Consider the following 20489-nt stretch of genomic DNA (forward strand, 5'->3'; position numbering starts at 1 on the left):
GCAGGTACTCTACCACTTGAGCTAAGTCCCCTAGCCCTATATAAACTTTTTGAAAATCAGTTGCTATGACATATAAATAAGCAAGGGGTGGCAGGACATTCCACCAGCAGCCAGACTCCCTCTTCTTTGTGTACCTCTTGAGGAGCCCACTGAATCTTTTCCCCACCTAACTCTGCCTTCCTTGTTTTTTGCCTTGTGTAGTAGGGCAGATTGTTTCTGAACTGCAGCACTATTGATATTTTGTGCTAGATACCACCTTAATGTATGAGGCTGTTATGTGCATTTCAGGATGTCTAGCAACATCCTCTACCTCTACAAATTAGATGCCAGTAGCAATGCTCTCTGTAACCAGTGGTGACAATTAAAGATGTCTAGATGTTGCCAAATGTCCTCAGAATGCAAAAATAACCCTGGTTGAAAACTACTACATCACAGTCAACAAAATAAAAACAACTGCCACCCAGTGTTTATCAGACTCAAGCTCCCGACTCATGTCTCTTGCTATGCTTCATTATATATACACAGTTCTGAATTAGGTGCAATTATCTCAACTGAATTCGCCATGTCTATATAAAAGGTTATGTAAGAGGCAATACTGAAAAATATGTTACAATGTCCTTTCAGATATTGGATTTATGATAAATGTTCTATTAATTCTTTTGGCTATTTGAAATTTTAATTTATTCCAGTTATCTCAAGATATATACATATCTTTATTATATATGTAAGGGAGTAAAAATAGATAGTAAATTGAAGGGATTATGTAATTAACCAACACACACAACCAAATTCTGTATAATCAGAACATATTAGGTGGTGTATGTGTCAGTTTTATATTGCTGTGACAGAATACTTGAGAAAATAAACTTATAATGAGGAAAGGTCTATTTATTCAGAGGTTTCAGTCTATGGTTAATTAGCCTTACTGCCTTTGAGAAAGAGATGAGGCAGAAGATCACAGTGGGAAATATGTAGTAGAGCAAAACTGTTCACCTCATGTTGGCCAGGAGAGAGAAATGAGCCAAGTTCCCAATACTTCAAAATCATGCTCCAATGATCTAACTTCCTCCCAATATGTCTGGCCTCCTAATGTTTCCTCCATCTCCTCATAGTGCCACTGGTTGGTGACCAAGCCTTTAATACAAGAGTTTTGGATGAAAACTCCAAGTAGAAACTGTAATAGTCAACTCTTATCACTAGGGGAAATATTTTTGAACAACAACAACAAAAAAAGATAGCATAATGGTCATACAGAAGACCTCGTATAATTTATTTCCTAAAAAAAAATGGTCATCTATGTATGGCATTTCATAAAAAGTTAAAGAGAAGACAAGATAAGAGAAGAGAAGACAATACTGGGAAAAGTGTACACTTGCATGTAGAAAGTTTTAGGGCTTCTAATTAATTAAAGTCTGGTCAATTGTCACTAAGGGAGACTCCCAGAAATCTCCATTTTGAGATCCATGGCATTCAGGTCACTTTGGACCTAGAACTGAAAAAATTTATGCTTCTCAATTCTAGATCCAAAAGTTATGCTTCTCAATTCTAGGTCCACTTAAACCCCGCACTGCAGAAAGATTGGCCATGGAAATATATCTTTCCTCTCTTAGAAATGGACAAATAAATGTGTCTGAGAAAAAAAAACTTAATATGACAGACAATTTCGAGAAATTCATTCTAAAAGGGGATCATGAATGAACCCCCCAGAGTTCTGGTTCAGCTTTAATTAGAGGCATGACATGTCAGACCCACCTACACAGAATTATCCTGTTCACAAAACCTCATTGGAAAAAATAATTGGACTATGAAAACAGCCATATCACCAGAAACATGCATACTAAAATTCAGATAGGGAGAGAGTGAAGTCTAAGTGAATATTTAGAGAAACACATATTCTGAAAATCTTCGAGGGAAGAGAGCCCTGCTAAATGTACATCATGTTTAAATAACTAAAATAAATCCTTTGTCATCTTCAGTCTTAACCACCAGCTTTTAGATTAGACTGGACTGTTTAATTCTTTCTAAGAATTAAGTAGGACATTTCATTAACATTTTTGTAAATATAAAACTATATTAATGATTTTCTCAAAATAAAGAGGGTTTGGTTCAAAGACAATACTATTATTCCTAAAGGGAGAAATCTATGAGAAATTTACATGCACATTCACAGCTTTGAAACTAGATCCATGTCCTTTACCCTGTACAATTCTTAATTCAAAGCAGATTAAGGACCTTAATATAAGACCTAAAACTGAAACTACTGCAGGAAAGAAAGGGGTATACACTGGAACTAATAGGTATAGGAATAACTTCCTAAATACAACTCAAATGGCTCAGCAACTAAGAGAAAGGATTGACAAACAGGACTTCATGAAACTAAAAAGCTCCTGCACAATGAATAAAATGGTCACCAGATTGAAGAGGCAACCCACAGAATGGGAAAAAAACTTTGTAAGTTAAACATCTGACAAGGAATTAACAAGAATATACAGGGAGCTCAAAAAGCTAAACTCCTCCAAAATCAATGACCCAATGAGGAAATGGGCAAATGAACTGAAGAGAGTTTTTTCAAAAGAAGAAGTCCAAATGACCAAACCCCACAAGAACAAATTCTCAACATCTCTGGCCATAAAAGAAATGCAAGTCAAAACCACATTAAGAATCCACCTCACTCCTGTTAGAATGTCTATCATTGAGGGGATTCCAAGATGGCAGCTAGAGGGAGGAAGCAGAAAGCAAGCCTCCTATAGTGAAACCTTGGAGAGACGCTGGAGACACACTTTGCAGGCATAATCACTGAGAAGAGGCAAAACTTTGACCCCTCCACACCTCCAGCAGGCACAGAGAATCTCCACTTCACGTTAAACAGAGAAACAAGGAGGGCCCCCAGGCCACCAGTCGCCGTGCCCAGACGGCTTGGGAAGACGTGGAAAAGGTGAGCTTCACGGTACCGTGGTACTCCCACAGACAACCCTGGGCCAGAGCAGCATAGCCCCCTGGACAGACTGACCTCCACCCGGGAAAAAAAGAGAAACTGACTAATAAGCAATAAGAACAATAAAGACACATGGGAAAGAGGGTGGGGTGCCCTGAGTGCTGAAGATTGGGGGAAGGGAATCCTTCCTGGGACTGTAAATAAACAAGCTGGCCTGGCCGGAGAAGCACTGGCGGGAGCAGGGGTGCACACCCAGCAACCTGGAGCGGGAAAGCTTGTGAGAGTGGTGGAGGGAGGAAAACTCCACAGGAGAGGAGGGAAGACCCACTTCCCACGTGAACTGTAAACAAACATGGTGGCTGGCAGGAGGAGCAGAGTCAACCAAAATGTACAGGAGACACTGAAGAAATTCCAAGACAACAAAAATAGAGAATTTGAAAAAGCAAAAGAAGAAATAAACCATAGAAGCACTGTATAAACACCAAAGTGAAAGAGAGAACACGATGAATAAACAGATAAATGAACTCAGGACAAAAATAGACAACATTAAAGAGGAAAACTGCAAGGATATGGAAAACCTCAGAAAAAAGAACGAAACAGAACTGCAAAACAAAACGGAAGGCCAATCCAGCAGGATAGAACAAACAGAAGACAGAATCTCAGAACTTGAAGATGAAATGGTAATTAAAGGAAAAACCAAAGAACTATTAACTAAACAACTCAAGACCTGTGAAAAGAATATGCAAGAACTCACCAACCATCAAAAGACCAAACTTGAGAATCATGGGCATCAAAGAAGGAGAAGAGGTGCAAGCAAAGGGAATGTGTAATATACTCAACAAAATAATAATGGAAAATTTTCCATATCTAGAGAAAGGTATTCCCATACAGATGCAAGAGGCCTCCAGGACACCAAACAGACCAGATCAAAATAGAACTACCCCACAACATATCATCATTAAAACAACAAGTTCAGAAACTAGGGAAAGAATATTGAAGGCTGTGAGAGAGAAAAAACAAGTAACATACAAAGGTAAACCCATCAAAATCACAGCTGACTTCTCAACAGAAACATTAAAAGCAAGAAGAGCGTGGGGTGAGATCTTCTGGGCACTGAATGAAAATAACTTCAACCCCAGGATACTCTACCCAGCAAAACTATCATTCAAAATAGATGGAGCAATAAAAGTCTTCCATGATAAGCAGAAACTAAAACAATACGTGACTACAAAGCCACCACTACAAAAGATTCTTCAAGGGATTCTGCACACAGAAAGTGAAACCCAACTTAACCATGAAAAGACAGGCAGCACCAAACCACAGGAAAAGAAAAAGCCAGACAGTAGAAAGTAACCTCAATTTAGGTACACAATCAAACCTTCAAACAACTAAGACAACTAAATGACAGGAATCACCACATACCTATCAGTACTAACACTTAATTTTAATGGACTTAATTCACCCATCAAAAGGCACCGCTTGACGAAATGGATTAAAAGGGAAGATCCAACAATTTGTTGCTGACAGGAGACCCATCTCACCAACTGAAATAAGCATAGGCTTAGGATGAAAGGCTGGAAGAAGATTTACCAAGCCAATGGCCCCCGAAAACAGGCAGGAATAGCAATACTTATCTCTGACAAAGTAGACTTCAAACCCACATTGATCAAAAGAGATAAAGAAGGACATTCCATACTAATAAAAGGGGAAATAGACCAAAAGGAAATAATAATCATCAACCTGTATGAACCCAATGTCAACACACCCAATTTCATCAAACATACCTTGAAAGACCTAAAAGCATATATAAACGCCAACACAGTGGTTGTGGGAGACTTTAACACCCCATTATCATCAATAGATAGGTCATCCAAACAAAAAATCAATAAAGAAATCCAAGATCTAAAATATACAATAGATCAAATGGACCTAGTGGTTGTCTTCAGAACATTTCATCCAACTTCTACACAATATACATTCTTCTCAGCAGCCCATGGAACCTTCTCCAAAATAGATCATATCCTAGGGCACAAAGCAAGTCTCAGCACATAAAAGAAAATAGAAATTATACCATGCATACTATCTGATCACAATGCACTAAAAGTAGAACTCAACAACAAAAATAAAGGCATAAAACATGCAAACAGCTGGAAACTGAGTAACTCATTGCTTAATGAACAATGGGTCATTGATGAAATAAAAGAGGAAATTAAAAAGTTCCTGGAAGTCAATGAAAATGAAAACACAACCTGCCGGAACCTATGGGACACAGCTAAGGCAGTCCTGAGAGGAAAGTTTACAGCCATGAGTGCATATATTAAAGAGACTGAAAGATCACAAATCAATGACCTAATGATACATCTCAAACTCCTAGAAAAACAAGAACAAGCAAATCCCAAAACAAATAGAAGGACAGAAATAATAAAAATAAGAGCTGAAATCAACGAAATAGAAACCAAAAAAAACCATACAAAGAATTAATGAAACAAAAAGTTGGTTCTTTGAAAAAATAAACAAGATCGATAGACCCCTGGCAAGCCTGACTAAAATGAGGAGAGAAAAAACTCAAATTAGTAGAATCAGTAATGCAAAAGGGGAGATAACAACAAACACCATGGAAGTCCAGGAAATCATCAGAGACTACTTTGAGAACCTATATTCAAATAAATTTGAAAATCTTAAAGAAATGGACAGATTTCTAGATACCTATGATCATCCAAAATTGAACCAAGAGGAAATTAATCACCTGAACAGATCTATAACACAAAATGAAATTGAAGCAGCAATCAAGAGTCTCCCCAAAAAGAAAAGTCCAGGACCTGATGGATTCTCTGCTGAATTCTATCAGACCTTTAAAGAAGAACTGATACTAACCCTCCTTAAACTGTTCCACGAAATAGAAAGGGAAGGAAAACTGCCAAACACATTTTGTGAAGCCAGTATTACACTTATCCCAAAACCAGGCAAATACACTCCAAAAAGGAGAACTATAGGCCAATCTCCTTAATGAACATTGACTCAAAAATCCTCAAGAAAATAATCACAAGCCGAATTCAACAACACATCAAAATGATTATTCACCACGACCAAGTAGGCTTCATCCCAGGGATGCAGGGGTGGTTCAACATATGAAAATCAATAAACGTAATAAACCACATTAACAGAAGCAAAGATAAAAACCACTTGATCATCTCAATAGATGTAGAAAAAGCCTTTGATAAGATCCAACATCATTTCATGATAAAAGCTCTAAGAAAACTAGGAATAGAAGGAAAGTACCTCAACATTATAAAAGCTATACATGACAAACCTACAGCCAGCATTATATGTAATGGAGAAAAACTGAAACCATTCCCTCTAAAATCAGGAACCAGACAAGGATGCCCACTATCTCCACTCCTATTCAACATAGTACTGGAATTCCTAGCCAGAGCAATTAGGCAAGAAGAAGGAATAAAAGGAATACAAATAGGTAAAGAAACTGTCAAAATATCCCTATTTGCAGATGACATGATCCTATACCGTAAAGACCCAAAAAACTCTACTCAGAAGCTTCTAGACATCATCAATAGCTATAGCAAGGTAGCAGGATATAAAATCAACATAGAAAAATCATTAGCATTTCTATACACTAACAATGAGCAAACGGAAAGAGAATGTATGAAAACAATTCCATTTACAGTAGCCTCAAAAAAAATCAAATATCTAGGTGTAAACCTAACAAAAGATGTGAATGACCTCTACAAGGAAAACTATAAACTTCTGAAGAAAGAGATTGAGGAAGACTATAGAAAGTGGAGAGATCTCCCATGCTCATGGATTGGTAGAATCAACATAGTAACAATGTCGATACTCCCAAAAGTAATCTACATATTTAATGCAATTCCCATCAAAATTCCAATGACATTCATTAAAGAGATCGAAAAATCTACTGTGAAATTTATATGGAAACACAAGAGGCCACGAATAGCCAAGGCAATACTCAGTCAAAAGAACAATGCTGGAGGTATCACAATACCTGACTTCAAACTATATTGCAAAGCAATAACAATAAAAACAGCATGGTACTGGCACAAAACAGACATGAAGACCAGTGGAACAGAATAGAGGACCCAGATATGAAGCCAAACAACTATAACCAACTTGTCTTTGACAAAGGAGCTAAAAATATAAGATGGAGAAATAGCAGCCTCTTCAACAAAAACTGCTGGGAAAACTGGTTAGCAGTCTGCAAAAAACTGAAACTAGATCCATGTATATCACCCTATACCAAGATTAACTCAAAATGGATCAAGGATCTTAATATCAGACCACAAACTCTAAAGTTGATACAGGAAAGAGTAGGAAATACTCTGGAGTTAGTAGGTATAGGTAAGAACTTTCTCAAGGAAACCCCAGCAGCACAGCAACTAAGAGATAGCATAGATAAATGGGACGTCATAAAGCTAAAAAGCTTCTGTTCATCAAAAGAAATGGTCTCTAAACGGAAGAGAACACCCACAGAGTGGGAGAAAATATTTGCCAACTATACATGATTTTCCTAAACTTAAGGACATTTGGTCCAAAGATGAATTGGTACTATTTCCATAAACAGAAATCTGTAATTCTAAATTAATTTACTTAATACATCATGTTAAGTAAAGTAAGCCAGGCTCAGAAAGATAACAGCTGCATGTTTTCTTTTATATGTGAGAGATAGACAAAAGACAAATGCAAACAATATTATGAGAAACAGGTCATGCTAAGGGGAGATCACTAATGGAAGAGGAAGGGTAAAAGATGAAAGTTAAGGTGAATACGCTGAAACTCCCTGTTTAGCCATCTTAAACAAACAAAAATGTCTTTAAAAAAACTTGGAGAACAAGAAGGCAAAACAGGCCCTGTCTGGAGAGTGATACCGGTGGGAGAGGGGAGAGGGGAGGATATAAAGAGTGTAAGAGGGTGAATACAGTGGAAATATTATGTACTCATGTATGAAAATGGAAAAATGACACCTGCTGAAAGTATTCCAGGAGTGGGGGTGTGGGGGATAAAGGAGAATGATGGAAAGGGTGAACTCAACTATGATATATTGTAAGAACTTTTGTAAATGTTACCATGTACTCCCAGTATAACAACAATATAATAATAAAAATACATTTAAAAATAAAATAAAAAATATTTTAAAAAATTATTTCTGCTAGAAGATTCCTTTGAAAGAACACCAATTTACCTCCTATACCAAAGAATGTAGTGTGCAATGCCTGTCAGCAGCAACCCAAAAAAGATGTACTTTGTTGCTCTGAGTGGTTTAATAACAGGTTTCAACCACAGCAGAAACACTGAGCAGACTTACAGCCCCACAGGGATACTTGCAGGTAAGAACCCCAACTATGCATGAACACAAGCAGCAAACAAGCCAGCAGGAGAGAAAAGGAGCCCCCAAAGGACAGAAAAAATGTAGGAAAGCATGGTAACATCTGAGATAAAGTTGTGCAAGGATAGCAAATGTGATTGAATGTATTTTAAAATGTATGCCAAGTTTTGAAATGTGAAGATGGAGATGGAGAAAGTTATAAGGAGCTTCAAAGTCAATTTTCTACTAGTCCTAAAATTAAAACAATCTCTTACCTAACTTGGCTCAATTCTTTCTGTATGCTTAATTTAACATCTTTAAATAGTGGCTTCAACCAACTTGAAAGATCATTTCTGTGATTTTCCTAAACTTAAGGACATTTGGTCCAAAGATGAATTGGTACTATTTCCATAAACAGAAATCTGTAATTCTAAATGCCCTTTTCCAGCTGTAAAGGACCAGGTGGCTATAAGAATGCCTTTGGTAGACTACAGGGACCATATTTGCCCAACTGCTAAGCTTTAAGCTTAGCATCATCTGGTTTGCCCAGAAGCCATGTCTCTCATGAGGTTACTACCAGCCAATGAGGAGAGATGTGAAGAGTGATAAAGCCTACAAAGGCAGACCAGTGTTCTTTGATGTCTCAGAGGCTCTCTCTGTATGGTTGTCAAAGATGTCTCTCCAAACCTTCCTCTCTCTCCAATGTTAGAGCTGCATTTTGATCACATGACCTTCCAAGCTTTTCCAACCCCTCCTTATTGTCTATCACAAAAGATTTTTCTCTTAATATAATACTGGTGCAGAAATCCAATATTAATGTCTCACTCTGACAAAAAATGGAGCATTTGTTCTTAAAGTATCATGTTCTCAACTCCATGGTTAGATGATTCTGAAATTTCAGGAAAAATCCAAGCATAGATATGCTATGAAAATCCTTTCTTTAATAGTCCCTAAAAATTCCTCACAAAGAAGAAAATCACAAAAAAAAATGAGATGGAAAAGATGAAACCTTCATAATACATTGTAAAGTGAAATGGGACTGTAAAAGGGCAAAATGATTATTAAAAATTGTGATCTCAACTACATAAAACAGCATTCATAGAATGAGGGTATTCAATCATTTAGATATTTTTATTCTTTTATTATTCTTTTATCATATTCCAAGTTTTCTTAGTTGGACATATTAATATTTAATATTATATTGGGAAGAAAAATTTAAAATATATGTGAAATATATTAACCAACTCGAGAGTGGAAAATATGAAATAAAAATCAAACAATGGAGAATATCTTTCGGATCCTTGAATGTCTACGTTCCCTAAGAAAAAATGAGAATTAAGCTGTTAATTCACTTCTGGTGTGTGTCCCCTCTCTCTTCCCACTGCCAAAGTCAACTGAATTGGAAATTCTTACTTCTTTGTTAGATGAGGTACAGTCCTGATCTCTGTATGTTAGATTTTTTTCAAGAAACTCAATTATCCCTATTAGCATCATGTGTGACACTCAGTAAGAACTCAGAGATTCTTGTTCAGACCCACTAGTGAGAAGGTCATCATATCCATAGGCCAGTGCAGTTGGAAGGCAAAGGCCATTAACAAACAGACTCCTGTTTAGAAAAAAACAAGTAATTTTCTTGATTTCTTATCATCCATCTCCTTTGTTCTAGAAATCCAATTCTCTAAAGACAGAAATATACTTAAAATTTTAAATTAAACATGAGTTCATCCCACCATCCCATGCAGTTTAAAACTCTTTCACGGAAAGTTTGACATGACATCTTTCAGTCATATCAAAATTCAAACTTCTCATCAGATGTATTTATCCTCACTTAAAGAGCTACCCCATCCATCCACATTTCCAAGATCATGTCTTGGTACAGAGAGAAATATGCACAGCCTCATGGCATTGGGAAGAGAGTTGACATCTGAGTACCATCTTCCTTTGATTAAGGAGACCCATTCCACCTGTCTTTATGGTTTGGAGTCTCCTCTCAATGCTCATTCTACTGAAGTATCATGAATGGTTTAACACATAGACTGCTCTCTTTGATCACAGAAATACATGGTGGTTTTTATATGAAGCTTGTCTGTCTCCTCTAACTAGGCACCTCACTTTATATATATAAAACAGGGCCTCACACTTGCTAGGTAAGTGGTCTATCACTTTAGCCACTCTACCAGCCCAAGACTGCTACTTTAGATGCTGCAAGCTAAAGTATGACTCCCTTGAAATCCAAGGTTTGAGAAGTCTGCTCTGAAGCCCTAGCTTCAGGGACACTTTCCTCATAGAGATTATCCCTTTGACAAATTTTACAGCTTACACAATCAGTCAAATCCTATATCCTTGGTTGCACTTGGGAACTTCTTCATGACCTCTCTTCCAGGCAAACTCTGAAGAGTTCAGGGTTCAACACCTATATTAACACTTCCAAAAGCCATTTCTAATACTTCCATATGTTTCTTTGGACATGGAACCATGTCGATCATATGATTTCTTTTGTGAACTTGTGCTCTTCAGTGAAATACCCATGAAAAAAGGAGCATATCACCAACCCAGTCCCTCACTCAATAAAAACAACCTATGTCTACGATCCCTTTATGTGCCATAAACATTTGGGAGTTTTGATCTTTCACTCAAAATTAAAAATTGGTTAACTAGTGTCTACTTAAAAAATATACTATTCACCTCTCCATGGAGGTCTGTAATCAGAAGAGGAGATGCTTTCACCTTCCTGTTCATGGTGGTTGAAAGTTTTTTGTGTTGTACTCTCCTCTTCTCTCTACTCTGTAATGATACCACCCTCCCCTTTATTAAGCAATAAAGATCATGGTCTTCCTTTTCTGGCAAAAGGTTTCTGGGGAAGCAGAAGAGCAAAACTGAACTACTGAAACAGAATACACATGGAGTTATTAGAGCACCATTTGCTCAAATTTGAATGTATATTATTATTTTAACTTCTTTTGAAAGATGATATCTTCTGCATATTTATTTTAAAGTTTTAAGTAGTCATTAAGCAAGAAAGAAGACAATTACTGCTTGCTCTCATTCTCATTTTATAGATATTAAAATTGAGGCACAGAGCACTATTGTTATTTATCCTGGATTTCTAACTAGGTTTATCTGAATTTGGAGTCCTCAGTTCATAATCCCATACCCAATTATGCTTTCTATTTCCTTGGTTTCCTCTACACATAATGAATTCATCAGGTTGAGAAAAGTAGGGGGAGAGATGAGAGAAAGTAATTCTAATTCCCAGCTCCCATAATCAAGTCCTTTCTTCTGACCCATCTCCCAGATAGGCATGCACATAATCCCAAAGCATTTGCTCACAAACCTGACATACTTTTTCTCACTCATCTTAAGAGTGTGAATTACTCTTAGGAGACCTGCGCATTTTCTTTCCATAAAGCCTCTGAGTAGTGATTCAAATCTTTGAGTTAAATGATTTGACTAAAGCCTCCACAGTAGAAATAGTAACACTGAGCATGGGTGGTTGCAAAGATAGAAGTCTTCCCTCTTCCTTCCTTCCTTCCATCTAATACACAAAAACAGGGGACATAAGATGGAAAAAAGGTGGAAATGATGTAAAAAATATAACAACAAAATTAGGACATTTAACAAGTCACATATTGAGATCATTTTACTCAGCAATCTGATTAAGATTAGATTGGTGTTTAAAACTAATTTCAGATGTCTACTTATAATTTGTTTTAGAATGATAGATCAATTTAATAATTTTATGTAGTTTAGTTAAGGCATAATTAATACATTTTTCTTTCAAAAAGTCTCTTGTCTCCAAGTTTAAATAATATGTCTACCCACATCTGTTGCATATTTTTTTCTTAATTGGCTCACAAACTATAATTGCAATTTGTTTGTTGATGAACCTGAGGCCAAGGTTATATGAGATCAGAAAACATCTGGATTATGTGGTATAAAAAGTGGCATGCTATCAGATTTTCACATTTCTCTAAGACAAAAGCCTAAATAGGTAATTGATCCAATGTATTTAAGCACTTCTATCTTAGTAAGGAAAATAGGAAGTACATTTTTACATTAAAATGACATTTAATTTTTTTATTCTAGTGAAAGTGAAGAAAATCATTTCATTTTTGTCTAATTTGAATTACCCCAAATCAAGAACTTCAACCTCTTTACTTGTAACATGATAAAAAGAAATGACACTTAACTGATTACTTCTCAAAATAACGCATTTGGAGTCCTTTGAAGAAATCACTCAACAGCACCTTGCTGTTTCAGTTAAGGTATAGTTGCCACACAAAAGGATAGCACTAATTTTAGAGAACTCACATCTTAATACTTAATCTTTTCTTTCTCTGGAATCCTCTGTATTTCCTACTTTGTAATCAACTTTCTCACCACCAGACTAGAAATTATCACATTTCATTTGCCTTCAAGTCTTTGTGTGTTTGTACTGATTTTTGTTAACTCAATATTCATGAGGTTGTATTACCATCCTACTGTCTAGAAGAGTTCATTGTTATAATTTGGGTTATATTTGCTTAATTATGCCAATAGAGGATCCAATTTCATATTATCCATTTTTACTTTCCTTGTGTTTATTTTCCTGCATATTTCATATAATTATTCCTTAAGTTACAGAGGATAAAAAAGTAAAATGTAGAATTTCTGTCCTCAGAGAAATCAATTTAATAGTAGAGTCAAGACAAAGACAGCATCATTTCTAATAACTAAAGGAAAAAAAACATCTCTTTTAAGCAAATATATGAAAGATGTGACAACAGAAACAGTCCCCCAAATTAGAACAAGGCATTGCTCTAGAGGAATGCTACTGCCTCGACAGGCTCCACACATCTTAGCTTGTAGCCAAAGCCCTGCATTTTTCTGCCTGAAACTTTCATTACTGCTCTGGAAATTAAATGGGACTTCCTCAGTCATTACTAGAATGGATTCCACACAGAGGCTTCATTTGGACCTCCTCAACTTCTGATTTAGCACAGATATGTCTGGTTTGCAGAGCTTAGGCCTCATGCTTGCCCCTGAGCAGAAAGAGAGACTGGATACACATCTATCTGACTTCCATAGTAGGAATTCACAAAAAGAGGAATTACTTCAATTTCAAAAGTGTGTCTTAGACCTTTGGATTGTCCAAGAGGAATGATAAATATCCACTTGACAAGACTAAAGCAAATTAAATACAATCAACCCATTACATGATAGCATAAAATAAACGGCTGAACTATGTGTTTTAGATATTATGTTCTCAGTGATTTCAATCATCAGCAGCAAGACTCTTAAAAATAGTAATACTGCCTTTAAAGAGATGGAAATCCTTTCATTTGGAAGAACATGGACATGCCTGGAGGATATTATGCTAAGTTAAATAAGCCAGATACAGAAAGAAAAAGACCTCATTATTTCACTTATGTGTGGAATCTGATAAAGTGCAACTCACGGAAGCAGAAGGTAGAATGGTGATTATCAGGGGCTGAAAGGAGAAAGACGGTGGACAAATGAGCTTCAAAAGTTATAAAATTTCAATTAGTTAAGAAGAGTAAGTTCAAGGTACTTGTTTTAAAATATAATGGTCACAATAACAATGTTTTTTGCACTTCAAAAATTACTGAGAGATTTCTAGTGTTCTCACCACAAAAAGGACAAATACATAAAGTAATGTATGCATTAATTTGCTTTCTTTTTATTCCACAATGTACACCTAATTAAAAATGACACATTGTAGATGATATGTATATAATTTTTGTCAAATAAAAAATTTAAACTTAAAAATAGCATAGAAAGAGAACAAGAAAGGGTAATGAGTGATGAATGTCATAATGAAGCACCTTATTTTGTACAATTAATATATCCTAATAAAATAGTAATATTGATTTAATATTTATTGTACTATAAATGTTCTTTGTGCATGTCCTTATTTAGTCTTTATAATAAGCTTAAGAGATAATACTATTAAAACTCATCTTTTAGGGTGATTAATACCCCCTCAAAAGAAGTTCACTAATCATAATGAAAACCTGTGAACAGAGGAAATCAATAAAGATATGGAAATCCTGAAAAATTATCAATCCAAAATAAACAACTCAATATCCCAAATAATATTGCAATTGAAAGCTTGGTGAACAAAGTGGATCAAGTCAAAACTGGAGTATCAGGAATGGAAGACAAAGTAGAAGAATTAGACCAAAGAGTAAAAGATCATGAAAGAATGCTAAGAAAATATGAATGGAACATGCAAGATATCTGGGACACCATGAAAAGACCAAGCCTACAAATTCTAGGTGTAAAAGAAGAAGAGGGGATACACTAAAGACACTGGCAACCTATTCAATAGAATAATGGCAGAAAAATTCCCTAATCTCAAGAAAGAGAAAATCACCCAGGTGCAGGAAGCCTACAGAACACAAAACTATCAGGACCAAAAAAGAAATACCCACAGACACATCATAATCAAAACACTCAGCACACAGGACAAAGAAAGAATTCTGAATGGTGCAAAAGAGAAAAAACAAGTCATACATAAAGGCAAACCCATTTGAATAACAGCAGATTTTTAAACTCAAACTCTAAATGCAAGAAGGTCAAGGAAAGATGTAATTCAACCCTGAAAGAAAGCAACTATCAACCTAGAACAGTCTACCTAGCAAAACTGTCCTTCCTAATTGAAGGAGAAATTAAAACCTTTCACAACCAGGAAAAACTAAAGGAATTTGCAACCATAAAGCCAGCACTACAGAAGATACTTAAAGGACTTTTACATAAAGAAAAAGTAACTGGAGTGAGACAGGAAGACTCAAGAAAGAATAAACCCATTTGAGCAGGCAGACAAATTAACAAGGAGTAGGTAAAACTAAACAACAGGGAAACAAAAATGACTGGAAACAACAAGCATCTCTCAGTATTAACATTGAATGTAAATGTCCCAATCAAAAGGCATCAAATAGGAAACTGGGTTAAAAAACAAGACCCAACCCCATGTTGTTCATAGGAGACTCATCTCACTGACAAAGATAAACACTGGCTTAGAGTCAAAGGCTGGAAAAAAGTTTTCCAAGAAAATGGACCCCATAGACAGGCAGGAGTAGGTATATACATATCTGGCAAAACACCAATGAAGAGATGGGCACATGAATTGAACACTGAATTCTCAAAGGAAGAGGTACAAATGACCAACAAATACATGAAGAAGTGTTCAACTTCCCTGGCTATAAAACAGATGCAAATCAAAATAACACTTAGATTTCATCTCACCCCAGTTAAAATGGCCATGATCAAGGGTAATAACAATAACAAATGCTAGCAAAGATGTGGTGAAATAGGAACCCCAAAAAAGGCTGTAGAGTTGTTCATAGTATGCACAACCAGATGTTTCACTGTCATCTTCTGGGCATATATACTTGTCATTTAATGTATAGGTTCCTCTCCAGGTTAGCCTCCCACAGTTGCCCTAAGTCCTAGTGTTTTTAGCTATTGCAGGCACATGTTTTTTGGGGTCATTAACTCCGATATAGTTAATGAGGTGAAGCTTTGGACCTCTAGCCATTGCTTTCAAGGGGCATAGGTGGGGTTAAAACAAATATACTAACTACATCATGAAAGCACTGAGTAGGTGGTATGGTTGTGGGTGCATGACCCAACAATGGTGCCTGCACAGGAATAATAAGTATGGGAAACCAGGGTTTTGGTAGCAGCACTCTCTGCTCATGTAGTGCACATACATGAGTCACAGTCCAAAGCCTGGGGGTCCCCAGGTAGAGAGCTGACCAATATTAGCAAGAAGAATACATAGAATAGACTTATCTTCAAAGGTGAGATGAGTGACTGGACTGACCCATTGTCTGTGGTCTCCTGGGAAGTAGGGCCCTGTCGGGGAAGACACTGGTGTTTTTAAAGGTGATCCTGTATGGTGAGGCTGGGTCAGTGATGCACTCCCATTCAAGGGAAGATGGCTTCACTCAGCTGTGATGAATCCAGGGAACCATCTCTGTTATTTTAACAGTGGTGGAGGTGGACAAAGCAACAACAAAAGGGCCCCTCCAGTGGGGTTTTCATGGTTGAACATTTCATTCCTTGATCCAAACAGCATTTCCTGGTTTATAAGGGTGCATGGGAGTTGTTAGGCTAATGGTGATTTGAGAGAGTCTCAAAAACGGAGGGCCTGTATCTGTTGTCGCAAAGTGAGGTCACCTGTTTTTTTAAGGCCCCTTATAGGCCCTTGACTAAAGGGGGTGGATGCCCAAAAAGAATTTTAAAAGGGGAAAGGCCTGTCCATTTGGTATAGCTAGACCTAATCCTGAGCAAGGCTATGGGCAGTAATGGATTCCATAGTAGGTGGATTTCCTGGCATAGTTTTCCAATTGTAGTTTTAGAGTCTTGTTTATGCATATTATTTTTCCTGAACTCTGGGGGCAGTAGGCCATGTGTAGCTTTTTAAGTTGTTTTTAATATTTTAGTCATTAACTGTATCACCTCAGTTACAAAGGCTAGCCCATTGTCTGACCCAATAGACATAGGTATTCTGAATCAAGGGATGATTTTCTTTAACAGGCACCTGGTCACTTCTTGAGCTTTCTCAGTCTGAGTGGGGAAGCTTTTATCCATCCTGAGAAGGTGAAGGCAAACACCAGCAAATATCGGGATTGTTTCTGGCACACAGACTGCACCTTTCACATACTGTCTTACTTATGCAGGAGAGCTTGGGGACATAAAAATGCTGGGCCAAGGTGGTCTTAAGAGCTGTCTGCCCCGAGTGAGATCCTTCATGGAACTGCTTGACAAATGTGGGAGCCAATGACTTAGGCATGGCAATACAGCTATCAGTAAACTTCCACCATCAAACTGGTAGAAAATTTCCTCTTTCAGTCTCAAACCAAGCCATTCTTGGGAAGTATACTATGGGTCCCATTTAGATAAGGGACACGGGAACAAGGCAACTACCAGTGAGGCCAAGGTTTGTCCTCCTGAGGGCTGCTCGCTTGCCTTTCCTATCAGCCTTTCAATTTCGCTTAATAGCTGTTGTCTCCCCTTCTGATGCCTCAGCAGTGCATGATTGCTACTTGCTTAGGGGCCCATACAGCTTTTGACTAATGGGCTGGTCAGTCAAATCTGGTCAGCTGGAGAACACTTCATGCATAATCTCTGAACAGTCATGCTCCAGTGGGCCTGAATTAACCTGTAAGAGGGTGGCTGGGTTTACAGTCTTCACCACCTCTAGCCAGATGTGGGTTTTCACATAACATGCTTTGATATTTGATCATTTGGGAGTACATTAGCCAGTAAGTTTTTTTATATTTCATGAGAATCAAAACAGAGTGGGGAACTCAGACTGTGAGTTCTTGTCCCAAAGTAAGTTTGTCTGCTTCAGCCATCAAGATGGCAATAGCTGCCAGGGTACACAGGCAGGGTGGCCTGCCTCGGGAAACTGCATCTGGTTATTTTGATAAATAAGCCACTGGACAGTGTCAGGAAACTAGCAGCTGGGAAAAGAATCCTTCAGCTCTCCCCAGTCTTCCACATTCATATAGGAAGAAGGGCATCATCACATCCAGCAAGTCCAGAGCAGGGGCATTTGTGGGTGCCCTCTTAATTTTTTTAAAGGCATTTTTTTTCTCCTTTTCCACACCATGGGTTCCCATTCTCCCCCACCTTTGTAGCTTACAGGCGTTTTGCCAAGAGAGAGTAATTGGGGATCCAGATCCAGCAGAAATTTGCAGCTCCTACAAATTCTCTAATTTACACAGTGGCACATAAAGGGGTGGGGACTCCTTTGGGCCCCCCACTAATATGGGTTTTTCTGGCTTTTTACATTTTTCTTATACTTGGAAGCTGCTGCTGTCCTGGCTACCATAACCTTACATGCTTTCTCTAGGTGGAGCTTTCTCCATGTGGGCTGACTGAGGACTACATCCTGCCAGCAGTCAATATAAGGAATCTATCTGGGTGTTTCTGGCTTTCCTACAACCACTTAAAAAACTCTATTGACTATGACCTTATCTAATGACCTCTCCAAAGGCCATCCTACACCAAATTTAGGTTGGTCTATTTCACAGACAGTCCTAAGCTTGCCAGGAGTCATCTTGACCCTGTAATCTCTGTTAAATCCCCAGTTAAAGTTTTAGGGGGTGTTCTTACTCCGACCTCCTCCCATTTGCCAGACATTTAGACTGAGACAGAGACAGAAGGGATGAGCACTATGGAGAGGAGGTAAGTAGTCCTCTTCTCCAGCACACAGGGGAAAATAAATAACACCACTTGCTTTGCCAGAGACTGTTTTGTTATAGGTGAATCATATTAATAGTTGCTCATCAAGTTAAGATATATGAATTCCCAATACAAAGGCCCATGAATCTCCAGATTCTTTTTTCTCTGAGTTGTTCTTTAGCACTGAATTTACCAAAAAGCCTCTGTAACTGCCTCATCAATTTTGTGTTTTGTTCAAATTGCTAAGAATCAGTGTTTGTTTCTTGAAGAGAACAGACTCATCATAATTTTGGCCACAAAAATTAAAATGAGATTGCTAATATGAGTATTAGCAATCTCATTCTCAAATTACTTAAAATCAAAACTGTTAGATATTGACATAGTCTGTAACTTGATGTTAATAAATAAGTATAAAGTCTCAACAATGCAGGAAAAACAAAAATGAGGTGAATACTTCATCTCTTTTGATTTTTTTGACTCATGGGTATTTTTTTCTTTACTGATTTTTGTACTGGTAAGTGCTATAAGTTACTTGGGCTTTCTGTTAAGGGCAGTTTGGGCATGAAGTAAGATCAAATATCATTATATGTTTGATGTATATCTTATCTCCTTTAATTCTCATCATGCCCCTTAAAGAGTTTCTATTATCCCTACCTCACATATAAAGACATTGTGGTTCAATAGTATTAATGATTTTCCAAAGGCATCCTGTTATTAAATGGCTGATACAGACATTCAACTCAAGTTATAATTCAGAAACTTTTCCAATTATGTCTGGATACCTCACCAGGAACTAAAAGTAATTACTTCTTGGTAGAAATGTAGGAGATTTATGAAGTTATCTTTTTAGTTTCATTTCTTATCAAAAATCCCTAAAGCTGAAATTAGATTTCCCAACATTTCTTTTGAACTACACTGGATTAGATTGATTTTCATGTTCTGCTATTTTGCAGAATTTTGATCCTCTGTAAATACATATATGGGTACCACAATTATTTTGTTAGTCCATTTGGGCTGCTATCACAAAATATCTTAAATTGAGTAGCTTATCTCATAGTCCTGAAGGCTAGGAAGAGAGAGATCAAAGTTCTGACAAGTTTACTATCCAGTCCAAGCCTGCTTTTTCATAGATAGTACTTTCTCACTTTGTCATCATATGGCAGAAAGAGCAAGAAGTCTCTCTTGGCCCTCTTTTATAAAGATACCAATCCCATTCATGAAGTCTTCACTCCAATCATCTAATTACCTTCTAATTTCCCTACTTCCTAATACCATAGCACCAGTAGTTGGGTTTAAATATGTGAATTTTGAGAGAAAAAAATGTTTAGACTACATTATTCTGCCCCTGGTCCCCCAAATTCATGCCCTTCTCATATGCAAATTGCATTGTGCATGGCTTGAAGTTGTCTTATCCAATATTCAATATTGATGCTTAATAGCCAATATGATGTATTAAGATGTGGGGTGTTGGTCCAGGGATGCAGTTCCATGATAGAAAACTTGACAAGTATGTGTAAGATCCTGGGTTTGATCCCCAGCATTACACACACTCACATACACACACACACACACAAAGATATGGGGCCTTTAAAAGTGATTTTAAAGATTGTTAATGAGATTAAGGCCATTATAAAAAGAACCTCATGCAGTGTTTGTTCCTTTTGGTATTCCACCATCTGTCATGTGAGAACATAGCATTCCTCTCCTTTGAAAGATCCACAATTATAAGGTCAGGATACACTAGAGACACCTGTACACCCACACTCATATCAGCATTATTCTCAGTAGCCAAGCTATGGAAACAACAAGAAAAAGTGGTATATATACATGATGGAGTTTTACTCAGCCATAGGAATGACATGTGGTTTGAAGGTAAATGGATGCAATTGGAGGACATCATGTTAAGTGAACTAACCAGGTTCAGAAATACAAAAGCCACATGTTTTCTCTCATATGTGGATGGTAGATCCAAAACATGTTCACAAAAACAAGTATGATCATATACAAAGTCATATGTAGAGC

The sequence above is a fragment of the Castor canadensis genome, chromosome 9 (assembly GCF_047511655.1).
Source record: "Castor canadensis chromosome 9, mCasCan1.hap1v2, whole genome shotgun sequence".
NCBI classification, from domain to species: domain Eukaryota; kingdom Metazoa; phylum Chordata; class Mammalia; order Rodentia; family Castoridae; genus Castor; species Castor canadensis.